At 42.4% G+C, this 16,030-nt stretch overlaps 1 protein-coding gene and 1 pseudogene across 4 annotated transcripts in view; one reads left to right on the top strand and one right to left on the bottom strand.

The window, feature by feature from the left end:
- The window catches only part of CACNB2 (calcium voltage-gated channel auxiliary subunit beta 2), a 411,830-nt gene that overhangs the window by 371,144 nt on the left and 24,656 nt on the right, over positions 1-16,030 (bottom strand). The gene's annotated exons all lie outside the window — the stretch shown is intronic.
- LOC132487746 (signal peptidase complex catalytic subunit SEC11C-like) lies at positions 9,455-9,997 on the top strand (annotated as a pseudogene).

Raw genomic sequence — 16,030 nt, 5'->3', positions numbered from 1 at the left:
CCTTGCATAAATACACGCTGATACGCTAACTCAGAAGCCAAGAAAAGACACTATAAATAGCCCGGGTTCCAGCCAGCAGAGGAAGCGGACCCCGTAGTCATGCCAACTTGTGCATACAAGCATAAAGATGGGACCTTCAGGACGCGTCTTCTCTTAGAGCCGCATCTGTACCCAAGGAGAATACCATGGAGAGCATCATCTTTGCCAACGATGAGCTAAAGGGGTTTTTTATGAAGTTAATGCAAGTCAGAGAAAAGTAAAATCCCCAAGTGAGACTCCTGGAGGGGGAAATGCAGTTTGGATGACTCGTCTGAATGCCAAGAGTTTTAAAGTCCTTCTTTGCTGTTAAAGTACCTTTTAAACATATGCGTGCATATGTTCATTAATAAGAGCAAGAAAATAACCAGTATCCAAGAAGGCATCAGGCAAACATGTGAGCCCTAAACTCAAACACAAATGCCTCAACTCAAGTACTCAGAAGAAATTCTTGAGTTCTGTCTTGAAAAACCTACTGATGTGAGCTTCACTTTGTCCAAAGATGTCAAAAAATTGAAGGAAAGGAGATAAATAGGCATGGCTGATTAGGGCACGTTCTAGATCGCAAAAGAGCATATATGACCCCAAACACCAAAGTTTCATTCAACAAGAGCGAGCAGGTGTGTTAAGAAACTAAATGGAAAGGAGGGGTGCCGGGGGCAAGGGCCGTGAGAAGAAAGACCGGTGACGCCAGTTCTCCGCAGATGAGCGGATCCGACCACCACCACGCACCCCGCCCCTTTGACCCAGAGGCACGGAGGACCCTTCTTAATGGTTGTCGGATAACTAGCCATTTCCTACAACAATTTGCAAGGTAGCAAGGGCTACTGTCCTGGCTTTTTATGAGCTTTCTCACTCCAGACCTCACAGTAAGATCATCTTGTTTTCTGACATTCTGCTAAAAGGAGGTAAGAAAATTAAAGTCCCTGACATTTATTTCCTGGTAATTACATTGCAATGGAAATGTTGGTAGTTATTCCATTGGTAGAAACCCATTCGAAAGCAAAGCCTAGAAAATGATCATTTGTTTACGTGCACGTCTCTACTAGAACACATAGATGCCAGAAGGTCTCTGTCTCTCCCTTCAAAAAGGTGGAGTGAAGAGCTCGATGCTGCTCTGTAGTTTGGTCACTCCCTCGGGCCCTTTCCTGCAGGGTTTGGTAGTTGAAACACCCAAGGAGCCCCCCTGGGATCCATCACCGGCCACTTCCCTTTGGCTCAAAGGTTCTCAGAGTTTCAAATAGACTTGCTAATGGTGGCTCCTTCTAAGCCCCTATCCCCATGGCAACACCAAGGCTAGTCCTCACCAACTTCAGAAACAGAATGTACTACAAGCAGCAAGGCTGACTCAGATTTCTCACCTGAATTTCTGCTAGTCCTTCCATAGAAAGGATCTATGCACCCTCACCCCCAGTCTTCTCACCTTCAGCCAAAGATGCTTCTATCATCCATGCTAAATGAAACAAGAAAAAGGGGAAAGACCCCTCCACCCCCATCACAATCTTTGTGTGTGTGTGTGTGTGTGACCTTACCTTACCCTGATGAAATAAATAAGAGTCACATGAATCGAAAAAGAAGAGATTCTGTTGGCCAAGCGGATCCTTGAGGACGTGACCCCTGTCTGATGAATTCCTGTGACTTTCAGGGTCTGGCGTATATTTAAATGATGATAGGCATGTACCCAAAAGATATTCAATGAATGTTTCCTGAACGAGAATGAATCTGAGACGTTTCATTACTACTTAAGCTCTAACAAAGACTCATAAGGTATGCTTAATGCTTAAAGTACCATGTGAAATGGTTTAAAAATCACTATGAAGACCACTGACAGCAAGTATCACACATACACACAAAGAATCGTGTGCCCTGGCTTTATGACAAAGATCAAGCCCTCAATCCCTACAGACTGACTACTGAAAGAGAGAGCAAATACAGCAAAGTCACATCCTCTCCACGATCTCCAAATTCAACTCTGCGTCCTCAACAACAACCACTAAACAAAGGAGAGGGAGGATGATGATGAGTATGTGACCCCCTGGGAATCTGAGACGGGGGGTGAGGTACCCCATCCTGCCATCACTCTCAAAGCTTCTGTCCTCCCAGGATGGTTGCCTTGCCCTGTTAGATGGGAGTTTAGCTTCAAAATACACATAATGTGACTCCTAAATACAAGTCAGCTACTTTCTGTATACCGGATGAATTCAATGCTATATATACATTCTGTATCTTACAGGGGATTTGTAGGACTCTAAAGCGTACTTCTGCTTCTGTATTTTTCTCTTCTCCAAATGTCTTTACAACCTAAATCCCAGGTACAGGGAGACTGCGATGTGAGTGGAACGGTTTTCCCCAGTCACTGCCTGAAACAGAGGGCATCTCCCCCACCCACCTCTATCCCCTTTCTCACTGGCATTTTTATCAAGTTCTGGCATTCTCTACTCCTAACCAAAATCGCCACTCAGCCGCTCCCTATTTTCCCCTCACTTTCTCTCTGTCCCCTGAAACTCTGGGCTGAAATGGACAGATTTCCCCACATCCCTCACCTGTTAAGCTGAAGCGTTCCCAGGCTTCTCTGAGTTAAGGCTGCTCCTACTGGAACCCCTCTATCGCAGCCCCCCGCAAACGGAGAAGGTACTTCCAGACCACCTGTCTCCAGCCTCTAAATTCTAATTCTTTCATCTGGCATTCTATCTGTACACCATTTCCTTCAACCCACCTTTCTACACCTGCCTGCCACGAATTCTTAGTGTTCCCTGAACACCAGGTAAAAAGATTCCTCACTCTTCTTCTACAGAAATCATGCTTCTCCTCCTGCCACATCTGTGTCTCCCTGGTCCCTATGCCTAGAATGCCTTTCCTTCCCACTGTTGGAGGATCACATCTAATTTCTCCTGCACTCCTTTTGTGATTCCCTGGTAGGAACACAATCTTCAAAAAAAAAAGCACACCATCTTCCAACACTCAAGTCCTGAAGCACATTCTCTGTTTCCCTGTTTAAGGCACTTCCCGTCTCTTCTATTAAGCACACTCTGTGCATATTTTAGCTCCTATGGAAAACTCTAAGCTTCCTGGGATCAGAGACCCAATCAAGCAGTGTCCTCTGTTGGGTGTTGGGTGGTAGGTCCTTGTCAATCCCCCTCACAATCACTGAGGCTTTCCCTTTCCTTACCCTGCTTGTACGAAGCCAAATATGCAGACACTCATGTAATAATACAAGGAAACATTACGTGGTCATGAATTGAAGTACACAATTTTCCTTGGCATATGAGGAATGACTCTGATGAAGACAAAAAATGTGCCCCCATCTCTAATGTGCTGAATTCAGAATTCAATCCAATCTCAATGCTCTGAAAGTGTCTGCTGCAAGTACAACAGCAAGAACTCGCTCCCCACCCTAAGTTGCTACTGGAAAAGCACACACCGTGCTTGCTTTCTACTGGACACCACAAGAATTGGCGGGTGGGGGACATGTTTTGAATTTAAAAAACAAGAAGACTGGAGCCCCCAGTCCCCTGGCAGTGGCTCCACATATGTATGGACGTGTGTGTGTTTGTGTGTGTGTGTGTGTGTGTGTGTGTGTGTGTGTGTAGAGAGAGAGAGAGAGATTTCCAAAGACTTAGCAAATAGGAACCTTAACTTGAACAAAATGAACGCTCCTCCTAAAACTTTTGGTACTGAATGTTGGTTTAACATTTCAATCATTCTCATTTTTTCTTCATACATAATAGCTTTATTCTGACCCAATCCTTTGACTTGCATCCACCTTGCTCATTTACTATGCAACAAAGTCAGCCAGTAGAGGGTAAGGTGACCAGGGATGTGTTCGAGGGGACAGATCCTTCTGTTCAAGTCTCTGCCTACTTCACTGGGGCCTTCAGTCAAAGGAGACCCCTCATAACCACACTGGCACCAACGTGGAAACGGACAGCAGCGACTGGCTTCTTAAACACGTATTACAGGCAGCACGATGCAAAGGCTGACACTGATCTACATAATTACATTGTGTGTAATATTAAGAGTTGTGGAAAACCCAAAGATTCTGTAGATTTATTTAAAAGGATTTAAAAACAAGACCCTATTGGGAGGTAAATGCTCATCAGCCAGACAAAAAAATTTTTTTTTAATTTTTATCAACATATAGCTGATTTACAATGTTGTGTTAGTTTCAGGTGTATAGCAAACTAATTCAATGATACATGTACATTTTTTTTTGTTTACAATCTCTTCCTTTATACATTATTACAAGATATTGAGTAGAGTTCCCCGTGCTATACAGTAGGTCCTTATTATCTATTTTATATATAATAGCGTGTATGTTAATCCCAACCTCCTAATGGATCCCTCCCCCCCTTTCCCTTTGGTAACCGTAAGTTTGTTTTCTATGTCAGTGAGTCTACTTCTGTTTTGGTTCATTTGTACCATTTTTTTTTTAGATTCCACATATGAGTGATATCGTATGATATTTGTCTTTGTCTGGCTAACTTCACTTAGTATGATCATCTCTAGGTCCATCCATGTTGCTGCGTATGTATCAATCTCCAGATGAAGATGGTTAATAGAGCATGTTTAAAGGTTATTTTATTGATATATCATGTATTAATATTTTATTTATAAATAATTGTATGACACTGATGCTCTAACACTCTTCATTTTGATTTGTGTTCCTAAATTTGTTTTTTAAGTCTCGAAATCAAAGTGAAAAGTCTCAATTCTCTAAGATGAATTTGTTTTTTTAAACATTTGTAATAGTCCAAGGGAAAAACAATCTAAAGGCTGTGCTCAACGAATCTAAATTCTATTGAAATCTGGATGAATGTTAGAAAGAACAGCCATCTGGCTCACATACTCACTGTGGTGCCTGAATCAAGGAAAACAATAAAGCAAATCTGAAGTCAGAAATAAAAGTGTCTCAAAGCCCCACTTTCAAAGGTGCTAAATTTTTATTCTCTCAAATAATGGCCAAATTAAACAAAGACAAGGCACCTTTTCAAAGCATTTAGAAGGTAACTATTACAGAACAGAGTCTCCATTCAGTAGCTATTATACAATAGTCTCTTTTTCACTTTCTATAACTTTCTATTACTAAATTTGTACTATCAAATTTAGTACAAATTTACTCATTTCATAGAGGCCATTCCAGACTCAGCAGCTTCACTTTCCGCTGGAAAACTACCCTGAGCTTACTAATTTGCAAGGATGTTTGTGTCACTTGATGGAAATGTAAAATCCAAACATTTGAAAGTCTCAGTGAATTGCTAAGCATTTTATTTTATTTTATTATTATTATTTTTTTTTGCATTATGTGGGCTTCTCACTGCTGTGGCCTCTCCCATTGCGGAGCACAGGCTCTGGACATGCAGGCCCAGCAGCCATGGCTCACGGGCCTAGCCGCTCCGCGGCATGTGGGATCTTCCCAGACCGGGGCACGAACCCGTGTCCCCTGCATCGGCAGGCGGACTCTCAACCACTGCGCCACCAGGGAAGCCCTAAGCATTTTAAAATCCTACAAAAATGTAACAAGACACAGCCTGACTGGGGGATACAAACATCTGAACATCCACAAGACATACCATGTCCTTGCTTTTCGTGTAAGAAAACATGTCATGGAGAACATGTTCGACAGTTGGAAGCATGTCTCCCCATATTCAGAAACCTCAGTGACTCATCACCTACCTCCAAATTCAAAGACAGAAAACACTAAACCACAACTTGCTTTTTTAAGGACTCCTAACCCACTTCCGAAAGTCAAAATCAAACCTAAAGTTCCTATGGCCTACAGCTCTTAAGAAACCTTTCTTAACATGTTCCAGACTCCTTCCATCACAAATACATCTTTCACCTGTTGGTATCCTGTAAAGATATGTACACTGACCTAAAATAAGCCACTGACCTGAATCTGTTATGAGCACCTTTCAAGCCAATATTCATACATTCCCCCTGTCCCAGCAAGGGAGGGTGCTAATGTAAATCAGAGTATTTGATGAATTATCTTTCCTTCATCTCCATCAGCTTTTCCATTTCTCGAAACAGCTTTATAAGATAGGTCTTATCATTTTTCCCATTTGAAGAGAGACTTAAACTCACAAAGGTTAAGTTACTTGCCTGAAGTCAGAGAACTAGAGAGTTTGGACTTGAATTCGGGCAGTCCGACTCCAGAGTCTGTGCTTGAAATGGCTAGGTGAACCTGCCACTAAATGACTGAAATAAACACGCTCGTCTTGACACTTGTTGATTAAGACACACGTTGAAGGTAAAGTGAAATAGGTGTAGGCTTTTAGCAGTGAATACTCATGACACTAAGATGAAAACAGAACCTAACAACCACGAGAGCCTGGTGTGGTGTGGTGAGCACCGGAGTTAAACCCTGCCTCTTCCCTTTCCTAGCTCTGGGACCTTGGGCCAAATTTCTCTGAACTTCTATTTCCATACCTTCAGAAGAGACTGTATAGTTGGAAAGAAATGGTGTATGAAAACATGCCTGGGAAACTAGAAAGCCCAATGTGAATGGAACCTAAGGGGAAGAGTGAAATCCAAGATAAAAGCATTTTCGATCAACTACTCAGGTGCAAGGGCTAGCTTTTCACACCTTAAAAGATGTTGGTTAGGTAATTCCCCGAGAGAGTAGATCTTTTAACCTTTCACCTTGCTCGATCCTTCTTCTGGATCTGTGCCTCCAGTGAGGCTCCGTTACTTCATGGGGAAGACAGAGAGTGTGATAAAGGACCCGTGTCTCTGAGATGTCTGCTTTCTGAAGAGGCACTCATACGAGCACCGTGGGTAACAGAAGTCAACTCTTTCCACTGATGACTGGCTTGCCCCCCACTCCTTTCTGACTTCTTCTGATGGCAACCCACACCCTCTTTCCTTGGTCTGTCCTTCCCCCACTCTAACCACACCATCTGCCCACCCTTGACACACACATTTTAGCCAAACTGGTCCGCCATACTCCTTCATCCTTGTCCACAGAGTCCAAAAGGCGGTACCTGAACTAAAGCAGGTCAATTAAGAGTCCTAATCGGTGGTTCTTTGAAATGGAATTAGAAAAGGGGAACAGGAAGCAACAGCCTTTTATTCGTTATCAAAGATGGCAGGAAGGGAGCCTGGGGCTTCCAATTGTCATGTCCCGGCCTCCACGGTGAAATCTGGTCTGTGGTAGGAGAGACTCCAACACCTAGGCAGGAGACACAGTCCTACCAGCATCTTATCATTTCTAATGACATCCAGGCCTTTGACAGTTATGAGTGGAAACAAATTCCCTTTTGCTTATGTGAGTTTCAGATGGGATTCTGACATTCACAACCACAAAATCCTTACTACAGAGATCTGAGAACAAGAACAACAGTTTTCTCTGGATGGGTGCCATGGGTACTTTTAATGACAAAGCCAATGGTAACACACACAGTGTTGAACACCTCACAAATTGGCAAATGAAACCTTCCTTTCCACTGAATTAAGATCCCAAGCAAAAGGTATGATTACTCCTTAAAAAAAATACAATCTCAATCTTTTTTTTTTTTTGCGGTACACGGGCCTCCCACTGTTGTGGGCTCTCCTGCTGTGGAGCACAGGGTCCGGACACGCAGGCTCAGCGGCCATGGCTCACGGGCCCAGCCGCTCCGCGGCACGTGGGATCCTCCCGGACCGGGGCACGAACCCGCGTCCCCTGCATCGGCAGGCGGACTCTCAACCACTGCGCCACCAGGGAAGCCCCCAATCTCAATCTTAATATCTTAATTTGCCCCAATTAGTAAGATTCTCAAACATCTCATTAAAGGTGTCTAGTCTTGTGGTAAAACCTGACAATACTATATTCACGCTAAAAAAAAAAAAAAAAATCAAGAACACAACTTCTTGGTTTCTAAAACCAGCCAAACTCTCTCCTCTGCCTTGAGCGCATTAGCGCCACTCAAATTTTATTAAGACCATAATAATTAGATTTAGCCAGTCCTCTGGTCCCCACATGGGCTTTTTCAACACACGTACACCAACACATATAACACACACATATACCACTGAAACATTCTAATTTTACACTGGTAACTGGAGTGGTTTTATAACAAAGACTAAGATTTGATACTTTCAAAATTATAGGGGCAGCGCACATGTTCACGAACACATATTTCTAGACACATAAATGTACATACAAATTTCCAGGAAGATACCTTTTCTCAGACTCACTCATTCCCACTAGGAATCCACTTGCTTCTAGATGGGAGAAAGCATAGTATGGTTGGAAGAAGGCTTGAGGGGTTCCAATGATTTCTCCTTGCACCTACACCTGGGGTATGGTGTTTTCCTGAGCACCCCCTAGGAACCTGAGATCTCACAGGTCTAAAGGCTTCGTTCATCCTCTGAAGTGGACCTCAGCTCTTTTTGCCACCATCCTAAACCCGTTCACTCTTCCCCTGGTAACAGCTCTTGGATATTCCTCTGGAAGTCACCACCTTTCTCCCTCCTAGTCCACGTGTCTTATATGGAGTTGACTTTTCTCCCTCCCTCCTTATCCTCCCGAGTGAGCACGCGGCTTGGGTCTGGCCCATCAGTGAATCAGAGACCACAGCCTGAGCTCTTCATCCACGGCTGCACAATCACTCAAGTCACACTCAGTGAGGGGCAACAGAACATGAACTTGGAAGGATGGAAGCCTGATGCTGTCGGGCACCATCTTGTCACCACCTAGAGCTGAGGATGAAGCACACATGGGGGAGAGCTGAGGCGAGAGATGGAGAGAAACCAGGCGCCCAAGGACAGAGGTGCCGTTCCAGTCACTGACGCCTGGGCCTGAAAGTTCAGTGAGCCCCAAACCTCCTTTTTGCTTAAGCTAGCCTGGGTCCTGTGTGCAGGCTCCTGCCACAGAGGATTCTAACTGATGTCCCTTCCAGAAAGAAGGATCTTTCCGAAGATTAACACAGGGAAACTGGAGGGGAGATGTGAACAAAGGGGAAGAACGGGTCCATAAGTACAAATGAAGACCAAGGAAACAAATGCTGTGATCCAAGAAGTACAATTTTCTAATAAAGAAGTCAGTCTGCACTACCTTGTATAAAATATCCACCTTATAAAATACAAGCATTTGGTCATAAGTCTAAAATCGATTGAATAAAGTCCTCCAAACTGAAGTTGAACTCAATCAGAAGACTTTATTCAGAGGGCAATATTGTCACCATATCTTTTATCACGAATTCTCCCATGTTATTTTAAAATGTAAATAGATCTGGGTCGTGGAATCATGGGTAATCTTTCTTTTCTGAATTATTTTTAAGTGAGCCTATATTAATGTTATATTCAGAGAAAACCAGCTGCATTTAATCAGAAAACAAGAATGATGAAGGCCGTTGGGTGGGGGTCTAGCCGGTGCTCCGCAGCTGTTTGTGACACCCGGAGCCCGCGGGCCGCCTCGGCCCCCAGAGAGCCCGGCATGGTGCGCATGGGCACCGTGGGGTCACATCTCCCCGTGTCCGGCTTGGACATCTTTGGGGACCCGAGGAAGATGAACAAGCGCCAGCTCTATTACCAGGTCTTAAACTTCGCCATGATTGTGTCTTCTGCGCTCATGATCTGGAAAGGCCTGATCGCCCTCACTGGCAGCGGGAGTCCCATCGTGGTGGTGCCCAGTGACAGCATGGGCCAGCCTTTCACAGGGGTCACCTTCTGTTCCTAACAAATTCCCTGGAACACCCCATTAGGGCTGCTGAAATCGTTGTTTTTAAAGTCGAAAGACGAGACATTCCAATAGTTCACAGAGTTATCAAAGTTCATGAAAAAGATAGTGGAGACATCAAATTTCTGACCAGGGGAGATAATAATGAAGTTGGGGATAGAGGCTAGTACAAAGAAGGCCAGAGCTGGCTTGAAAAGAGGGACATGCTGGGGAGAGCCAGAGGGTTTTTACCATAGGTTGGTATGGTCACCATAATAATGAAGGACCATCCAAAATTCAGGTGTGCTCTTTTGGTTGTAACGGGTGCATACGTGTTACTAAAACGTGAACCCTAAAATGAAAGGCAGTTCCTGGGACCAGACTGAAATAAATCCTGTTGAAAAAGAGAAAAGCTAATATATTTGAAACGTTCCTCTTTCTGTATAAAAGGAAACAATGTGGAAACATTTTTGTCTTGTTCGAATAAATGATTCATCACTGAAAATAAACAAAAAACAAGAATGATAACAACAGATATTTTCAGAAGGTTTTAAAAATATTGAATATTTTATTATTTATTTAATATATCGTATAATTTATAAGTATTTAGATTGTATTTATCAATTATATTGTATTTCTAATACAATATAATAAATATAATTTATAAATTGCATTTATAAATTATAGTATTATAAACATAAAAATATTATGTTTGCATTTGCATTTTATGATTTATTTGAAGCATAAAACAAGGATGATGATAGCAGATATTTGAAGTGGAATCACCTGGTAAACATGTAGATGTCCTCATGCACAACAGGACATATTTTTTCTAATACAGGTCACATTTATCAAACAAAAGGAGCTAGTTTTTAAAAAAAAAAAATTACTACCAATGCCCCAGTATTATCACTCCTGAATTTCCTTGAGATTCTATGCTATTGCAGTTATTATTGGTATAATAAGGTCATTTAGGCTAATCTGGGTGGCCAATCACCATTTATCATGTATACTTAAGATGCGGATTCTGAATGAACTAAACAGAAGAAAACCATTGTTTTTAAAAATCTCTTGGCTGTGAATAGACTGTGGAAAAGTAACAAGTCTCCAGATTAAGTAGGTTTTTTCAGGTCTTTGCAGGGAAACCCAAGCCCTGGTCAAATTATCACCACTGGCCTATGTAAAGTTGCCACAGTTAAAAATCATTCTCCAGGTGCTTACATTTGGGGAAAATAATACATTTGATTTTCAAACTGGATTTCCATGGTCCAACTGATTTTCCACTAAATCACCTAGGCCAATCTTCCATGGTAACACAGCACCTAAAGAAGAAAGCATGTTGATAAAAAAAACTGGAAGCTTGTATTTCAATGTCTGAGTAAAATGGGGAAAACTGAATGGACAAAATGGATCTTTAAGCTCCTGAGGGAGAGAATGAAAAAGACGGCAGTGAAAAGTGATTGATAGATTCTAAATATAGCTTCAGGGGGAAAAAAAAAGAAGGGGGGATTCAAATCTATACTAAGATATCACCCAGAAATCACATTTTTGCTGAATGAAGACCCTTTGATGTAAAATGCTTTGCTCAAAATCAATTTCTGGGGGAAAAAAATCACATTGTTGATTAAAAACCCTCCTAGTAGCTGATTTATTCAGCAGCCGTGACTTCCGCCTGATTACCAGCCTCCTGAGCTGCCTTTGACAAAGGAAGTAAAAAACAGGCAAACAACAATTTAAAAAAAATCCAGCTCCAGGGAATATGGAATGTCTTCATGATTTTTTCTTAGATGTGGAGGCATCACAAATGGTTCTCCCAGAACTTCCACACCAAAGGGGCTTAGAACAAACACTGCTTGGAACAGGTGGTGGGTGGGGACCTGGGGGAGAAGCCTCATTTGCTTAGCTAAGCAGGTAGTTTTGCACTCAGGTCCTTTGATACGACACCTGGCTTAAAGCTGCAATCACTTAGTGAATGTTTTGTCTTCCCTCAGAGTATAGATGTGTTTGTGACCAAGCTGAATGCCTTCCTCCCCTACCAGTTCTGTATTATTATCCTTCTTCCCAGAGGACCTGAGAGTTCCAGTAACTTTACCAGGTCACAGAGGTACTGAGTAGCAGAGCCTCAACGAGAATAAACATATAAATATTATATTTGTATTTTATGATTTATTTGCAACATAAAACAAGGATGATGATAGCAGATATCTGAAATGGAATCACCTGGTAAACATGTAAATGTCCTCATGTACAACAGGACATTTTTTCTAATACAGGTCACATTTATCAAACAAAAGGAGCTAGTTTTTTAAAAAAAAATTACTACCAATGACCCAGTATCATCACTCCTGAATTTCCTTGAAAGTCTATGCTATTGCAGTTATTATTGGTATAATAAGGTTATTTAGGCTAATCTGTTCCACAGTCAACTTCCACAATCAACGCAAGCATTTCTGAAATGAGCTGCAGGGTTGAGTAGCCAGTGAGAAAGAAAACACGGGGTGTGCCCCCCAGTCTCTGGCAATCCCCTCTCCTACCATCCCCAATCTGTTCCACTGTTTCCTCAGCGAACAATTCTAGGCAACTTTCCCTTTAAAAACAAGATGGGGGTGGGGTAACAGGGGACTGGGGAGGCCTGGCCTCAGGGCTCTAGAAACTTTCCGGTTTTAGTCTCAGTAATTGGGAAGGAAAATGGGAAGCCATTGGGATCTAGAAGTTTGAGAGAGAATTCAAAGCGCTTCCCAGCTCTGTTCATTTCTTTCCTTCTCTCTACCACTCTGCGGAGGTCTGGGGACCCTCAACACTTTTTCCCTCCTCTTTCTCACTGGGGACTAGACCTCTTCAGGCAAAAGAACTGGTGCACAAATAACTATCCTCAAAGTAAGAAAGTGTACATAATTTCCTAAACACATACCCAGGAAGAGTTATGTTTGGAGATTAAAATAAAGGAACTCCTAAACAGGTGTGCTTATCAATTAATTCAGATTTGAACTGCTTTGATTTTTTACGATTGATCACTGCTAACTTTCACAGAAATACTTATGACCTTAATAATAATGTTAGATTATATATATTATCCCAAAAGTCATACATAGAAGGAAATGTGTACACATTTATACATATATATGTACATATATAGTCATATATTATGGATGTAAGGTCAACTCCTATTTAGAGCCTGCTTTTTAAATTATACAACTTTCTCAAGAGATCATTTTTGACATGAAATCTAAAACAAAACACATTTTTGACCCAGAAACCTACAACTCTTCAAACCACAGAAATGTAAACATCCACGGTCAACCTAACATCAGTTTGAAGGTAAGTAAGAAGGCATGTGGCCTTTGTTAATATCCATCTTGCCCTTTAAAATGCCCCACACGTAAAGAGAGAGCTAAGAGAGAAAACCCTTATTTGGTGCTTGTTGAGATGGAGTAGGTTCTGAACAGTTTATGCAGAACCGATGGATGTGAAGAAGGTATTGGAAAGATGTGGAAACGTCTCCTCTGGGACAGAGGCGGTCCTGGCGGGAAATGCCAGTTGACCCACAGGTGTGCTCCAGGGGGCGCACGGGGCAGGGATGCTGTTCCTCCATAGACTTGTTTGGGTTGAGGCCTACAAAGGCCTCCCACCAGTCACAGCAGATGGAACGTGTCATTTTTCTGCCCTTTTTTTCTGCCTTGACACGAGCTTTCTCAGCCTGGCGCATCCTTCCCAGTTTCTCCCCCTAGAACATTTCTCCCCACCTTTCAACATCCAGCTCAAACCAGACCTCCTTTGTGACATGTCCTCCATTTCCCATGATAGAATTCCTCCCCCGCCCCGCCCCATGTACCCAACACATTTTGCAAAAGCACCTCTATTACCAGACTCCTAAGAGTGGACTTTAAAGCACTAATACATTTAATAAAATGCTTTAATATTTTAACCTAGGCACCTTGTTATTTTATTGAGATATAATCGACACGTCACATTGGATTCATTTTAGGGGTACAACATAATGATTCGATGCACGTATATATCGTGAAACGATCGCCACAATAAGTCTAGTTAACATCTACCACCACATAAAGTTACGATTTTGTTTTCTTCGTGATGAGAATGTTGAAGGCTTACTGTTAGCAGCTTTCAAATATACACGACGGTATTGTTAATGACAGTCACCACGCTGTACATTACATCCCTAGGACTTATTTATCCTTAAACTGGGAAGAACCTGGTTATTTTATTCTCTGTCTGGCCCCATGCCTGGCAAAGACATGCCACACGTTGGTGAATAAATGAATCAATGAATGAACAAGCAGCTTTGGGTACATGAGGGCCAGTAGAGGGAACTTAGTACAAATGAAGTCTAGCAGAGTCAGGAAGTACAGATATATCAGTAGCTGGTCTGTTTTCCATGTCGTTTTCGTAAACAACCAAACGTTAGTCAGAGACATGACTTCCTAAGAAAGTGTAGGTACCTTCAAACCTTGGATCCCGAGTTGTTCTTCTGCTTTGAATAAAAAAGACGAAACATCCCGAGTTGTTCTTCTGCTTTGAATAAAAAAGACGAAACACTGGTGTGTGGTCCTGAAACGACTGTGTTTGAAAATCAGGCTACACGCAATCTTCTTTTTTTTTTTAATCATTAAAATAGAGTTTATTATATTTGTATGACGTATCACATCTCCAGGATGCTGACGCTTCCTGTATTAACTGGATCGAGAGCAACTGTGGAAAAGGCTAGTAAAACTGTTTTGACCTGTTTTATGGGAATATTGTAAACAGCTCCCCAAAGACCATTAGCATGCAGAGCTGTCTAACAGACACTAAGCAATTCTTCTTCCAAAAGAGGGTAATTAGATAGGGCAAAGGGCAGTGTCTCTCGGTAACCAAACAACCTAATTTTCTCAAATGACTGCTCTCCGGCAAACAAGTGGCCTGAGGCAGAGAGAGAATGGCTGATTCTCAGCATCTAGGAGCTAACTACTGCTACTCCGGGGGAAAGGCTGTTAGTCGCAGCACTGGTTTGAAAGGGTTTGCACACATTCGCTGAAAAAGCCACAACATGACATTAAGAGAAGCAGCTGTCTGGGGCTATGATCCCTCTAGCCTTCTTCAACTTGCTGATGAGGAGGAGGAAAACCTGTTTATATTGTGTTGGCATGCGGTTTTATTTTATCTACTGGAAAACTCTTAACAGATTTTAAAAAATGCAAAACCCTAATAAGGTTGCCAGTAGAAAACATCAGCTTCTGCCTCTAGCTGTGCTCTGTCAGGTCCTTCAGCCCAGAAACCTCTCTGGAGAGGCGGGCAGGCAGGCCGGCCATGGCTATGGAACCGCTGAGAGTGAGACACTGCCCGTTCTCTGTGTGCCGGTGGGGCAGGTGTTGGCCGAGCACCCTCTGAGCCTCACCCTGGGGTCCTCGTCTCTCTCACAAGAGCTTCTTCCCCTCACTTTCCCTCGCACCCTGCCCACTCCCACCCACCCTACGTCTTCCTCTTGCCCCTAGCTATTTTGAAGTTTCTCAAACCTATAGAAAAATGTAAAGACAGGTACAGTTAGTCATACCTGCATAAATCAAAACAACAAAGAGGTGCCACCTCACCTTGGTCACAGTGGCCATCATTAAAGAGTCTACAAATAACAGATGCTGGAGAGGGCGTGGAGAAAAGGAAACTACACTGTTGGTGGGAATGTAAATTGATACAGCCACTATGGAGAACAGTACGGAGGTTCCTTAAAAAACTAAAAATAGACCTACCATAGGATCCAGCAATCCCACTCCTGGGCATATATCCAGACAAAACTGTAATTCAAAAGATCCACGCACCCCTTTGTTCATAGCAGCACTGTTCACAATAGCCAAGATATGGAAACAACCTAACTGTCCATAACAGGTGAATGGATAAAGAAGAGGTGGTACATATATACAATGGAATATGACTCAGCCATAAAAAAGAATGAAATCATGCCATTTGCAGCAACACGGATGGACTTAGAGATGATCATACTAAGTGAAGTAAGTCAGAGGAAGACAAATACCACATGATATCACTTATATGTGGAATCTAAAGTATGTCACAAATCAACATACCTATGAGACAGAAACAGACTCACAGACATAGAGAACAGACTTGTGGCTGCCAAGGGGGAGGGGGGTGGGGGAGGGATGGACTGGGAGTTTGGGATTAGCAGTTGCAAACTAGTATAGAGAGAATGGATAAACAACAAGGTCCTACTGTAGAGCACAGGGAACTATATTCAGTATCCTGTGATAAACCATAATGGAAAAGAATATGAAAAAGAATGTATATATGTATAACTGAATCACTTTGCTGTGCAGAAGTTAAACACAACATTGGAAATCAACT

The sequence above is a fragment of the Mesoplodon densirostris genome, chromosome 4 (genome assembly GCF_025265405.1).
Source record: "Mesoplodon densirostris isolate mMesDen1 chromosome 4, mMesDen1 primary haplotype, whole genome shotgun sequence".
Classification (NCBI taxonomy): domain Eukaryota; kingdom Metazoa; phylum Chordata; class Mammalia; order Artiodactyla; family Ziphiidae; genus Mesoplodon; species Mesoplodon densirostris.
The sequence above is the reverse complement of the archived record's forward strand: the minus strand, read 5'-3'. Positions and strand labels throughout refer to the sequence as shown.